Source organism: Cupressus sempervirens, chromosome 1 (assembly GCF_028749045.1).
Source record: "Cupressus sempervirens isolate cs-2001-9-10 chromosome 1, ASM2874904v1, whole genome shotgun sequence".
Taxonomy (NCBI): Eukaryota; Viridiplantae; Streptophyta; class Pinopsida; order Cupressales; family Cupressaceae; genus Cupressus; species Cupressus sempervirens.
The window spans coordinates 550,192,940-550,197,374 of record NC_143118.1 but is presented as its reverse complement, the minus strand read 5'-3'; positions in this window follow the sequence as shown (position 1 = coordinate 550,197,374).

Here is a 4,435-nt window from a genome sequence, read left to right as displayed (position 1 = left end):
TCCAAAATCCCCTTGGACATAATCAATGAAATAACCTTTATGAGGCGTAGCATGAAATGAAGCACTAGAATCTAAAACCCATGAATCATCAACACTTTCTAAAGATAGAAGCAAAGCATCCTCTTTAGATTTGTCACTTACCACATTTTCCTCCTTGTCTCCATCTAGTTTATCTCCTTCATTTTTTTTTTCTATTCCAACAATCTTTCTTTTTGTGCCTTGGTTTCCCATAGTACTAGCAGTCATTTGGTCCTCTCAATTAAGACCTCCTCCCCTTTGACTTTTCTCTTGATTTCTCATGATTTCCAAAGTTACTTCTTCTCCCAGTCATTTTGCCCCTATTTTGTGCATTCAAAGCACTTCCTGATGTAGATCCACCTGAGCTTTTATTATGATTTTCCTCACTCAAAATAACACTAATCACATTATCATATTTTAGGGTACTAGATCCAAGAACAAAATTACTCAAAGCCATTACCAAGCCATTCTAAATTTTAGGCAAAGAACACAAAATCAAGAGAGCCTTAATTTCTTCATCAAAATTGATACCCATAGAAGATAATTGACTAGTAATAGTATTAAACTCATTTAAATGATCTGCAACAGATCCACCTTCTACCATTTTCATATTAAATGAAGGCTTCATGAGAAATACCTTGTTTGAAGTGGAGGGCTTTTTATATAGTTTCACTAGGGTATGCATCAATTCTTCTATTATCTTTTCTTTTGTAATATTAAATGCCACCAATGGTGCTAGGCATAACTGAATTCTTTTGAGTTTCTTTTTGTCTAAAAGATCTCATTCATCATTTGACATAGATCCCTGATTCTAGACTTTGCCTTCCAATGACTTACATAAATCATTATGATAAAGATAGTCTTTCATTTGCATCTTCCATAACTAGAAGTTCTTCCAATTAAACTTATCAATGCTTAGCTTACCCTCGTCTACCTTCACTCCCACTCAACCATGAGAATCCTACTTAACCATGAGATTTTCATGTAGAGGATAACTAAAAAACAACCTTGCTCTGATAACACTTGTGAGGATTAAACCATGAATAGAAAATAATAATTACATGCAAATATAACCAATAATAGAAAATAATAGATCACATAGAAAATAACGCAAGGCACCAAGATTTAATGTGGTTCACCCAATCCCTAGGCTACATCCACCAAATAGAAATTCTGATATTATTATGATACAATGATGTAATGTCCCTTTTTGAGCATTCATAGCATGATGTTGTCATTAGCCTATTTCCCCACACTCCCATAGGCTAACTAGGATATTAAAGGGACTTAGAGGCCATTTGGCCTAGAGAGTTTCAGTTGTAGGTCTTTTTGAGGGGTTTTGAGGCAACTTTGGGCCTACTTACTATTTATAGTAAGTCATATTGGGCATGGGAAAACATCCAGTGGCAATGTTATGTCGATGGTAATTGTTTAAAATTGACAAGAAGACTTGTTTATCATTGATAAGATTAGTTATGCATTGATAAAGCTATTTTATAAAGTTAAATTTAAATATTTAACTTTATTAATGCATAGACTATAGTTTGTGGAAAATATTTAAATTAAAAGAGCCCCCTTTATTTTATAACACATTGGAGACATAAGTTACATAAAGGGAGTTATGTTTTATCCCACATTGAGAAAATGAAGGATGGAGCCCTTGTGAGAACACTATAAAAGAAATGGAAGAGCTTCTTTTATGCATGCTTGGAAATATCAAAGAAATTGGGAAATTTTTTGGAGATATTGTCTCAATAGTTTGAAGGACAAAATCCATTCAAGCTGGAAATCTTGACGCCATTGAAAGATATGGTCTTGAGATTCAATATGGTAGCAGTCTGAAAAAGTAGATACGAAAAAGTAGCTCAAAAAAGTGGAACCGAAAAAGCAGGCTGAAAAAAAGCAGTCCAAAAAGCAAAATTGAAAAAGAAGGTCAAAAAAGTAGAATAAAAAAAGTAGGTCAAAAAAGAAGAATCAAAAAAGAAGGTCAAAAAAGAAGAACCAAAAAAGTAGGCCGAAAAAGCAGTCCGAAAAAGCAAGGCCAAAAAATTAGAATAAAAAAAGCAAGTGGAAAAAGCAGATCGAAAAAAAGCAAAATAGAAGGGGCAACATTGAAGAAAATTATTACAGCCATCTACAACCAGGTTCCTTTATTAGTATTTCTTTTTAGGTGTTATCAATTTCAGCTGTAAGTGTGCATTATACCAGCATTATCATTTTGTAATCTATGTAAATTCCAAAAGTCTTGGCCATATTTCATGAGTATTGTATTAGAAATTTCATTGCAAATTAAGAAGATAATAGTTGCTGGTGTCATTTGAGTAATTCAATATTATTATTTATCAGCTAGTTAGTCTGCATACCAACTGTTTGTAGAAATGTCAGTTGGCTGTAGGTGTTCATTTCATTCATGATCAGCTTATTAGTTTGCATGCCAATTGTTTGACAAAATGTCAATTGTCTGTAGGTTCTCTTTTTGGCATAAATAATGTTATAATTTTACAACCCAAGTGTTTGTCAAAAATACTAGTTGCTGTAGCTACATATTGCAAGTAGTTTCAATCACATATATGCATTTAATATTGTCAAAATAAGTTGCACATTCATGTTAGGTCATTGTGTAGTCCATTTTGAGTCTTCTAGCATAAGATTCTCATTGATGCAAATTGAAGAAAGAGTCATTTAAAGCAAGCTAAAATACTATATCAGTCATATGTCCCTTGCATGTGAATTGTTTGACAAAATTATTTGAGTCTTCAATCAGCATTTTTGAGGGCAGATTTGAGGAGGGTCATTACAAATGATTATAACCTGATTACAATTTGTAATCCCTTACAGCTCAATACTGCTGCAAGAACCAATTTCACATCACAACTTAATGAAAATACCTAACCCTAAGGCCTTTTATACAAGTAATTTTATGTCACTTTAGGGTTACAACATGCCAACCATATGTACAATACTTTCCTAATTAGTCACCACAAACTAACAATTTTATGTCGCCTGTGAAGGTTCTAGACATTAAAACTTAATACATTGGGCTAACAGACCCTAACAATACATATAGAGTTGGTCAAATACATCTTTGACAATTATTTAGATATTTTGGGTAGCTTAGCTTTGAAAGGCCATAACTCATGAACCATTTCTCTGACTGGCTATTATAACCACTTTTTAGAAACACTAGCTCTTGATCTACAAGCTCATAATTGTGCAAATGCCCTTCCATCGAGTTTTTGGACCTCATCTAGGCACTCTAAGGCCTCCAATGGTGAGCCTAAATTTTTTTTCCAAATTTTTCTACCAAAACTTTGCAATAACTTCTTTGATACTTATGCTTGAATAATGAGATTTTTATGGTAGGCTTACAACTCTAAAATAAACTTCATATAGAAAATGAGAACATTCCAAGTTCATATGACAAACTTACTAAAAATAACAAGCTCCCATAAATAATAACCACCCTGTCTACTAGTCCTTCTTAAAATAGAAAATATTGAAAAGAAAATATTTTTGGGTGATGCAAGATTGCTCTTACACCTAGGATGCTCCTGCATCAGACACTCAAGATAATTTTAGAAGTGACACCATCATGTCTCAAGTCTTTAGAGGAAAACCAAGATGGTTAACCTCCTCTTTTGCTAACCGTGATGAATCCTCAATTGGCCTCCCTTTCTATTTGACTAGATATTCCTCATAAGTTCTATTCTTGGTACTTTTTCCAACACAACTATCTAGTACCTCTTCAATCTCCTTTATAGTCAAACTAGCTATTCAAATACTCTACTATGCTTCTGCAACTTCATCTTCATCACCTCCTTCATAATACTCTGTCAAATCTAAAATGTTAAATATTGGTGAAATATTCAATTCAGTGAGCAACTCCACTTCATACGTATTTCTATAATTGTTCCTTTTCACTATCTTGCATTGTCCAAACTTCTTCATCTTCAACTTATCATATGTCCCCATAGGAAAATAATCTTTTCTCAAATGAACCATGACTTCATCTCCAATCTAAAATTTATTATACCTCATTTTTACATCTTCCTTATCTTTATACTGCGTATTCATATTTATGATGTGTTTCCTCACCTCCTCATGGATGTTCTTCAAATGTTTAGCAAATTATTCTTCTTTAGCACTACTTATCTCTCCTTTACTAAATTGCCTCAATTTAGAAGCATTTTTGGGACTACTCCCATATATAATCTAGAATGGTGATTTACTAGTACTCCTATTCATAGAATTATTATATGTGAATTCTGCCTATGGTAAAATCATGTCCCATCCTTTTGGTTTGTCTCCAACCAAACATCTTAGCATATTTCCCAAACTACGGTTCACAACTTCTTTCTATCCATCAGTCTATGTATGATGTGATGAACTAAACTTCAAACCAGTCTTCAACCTCTTC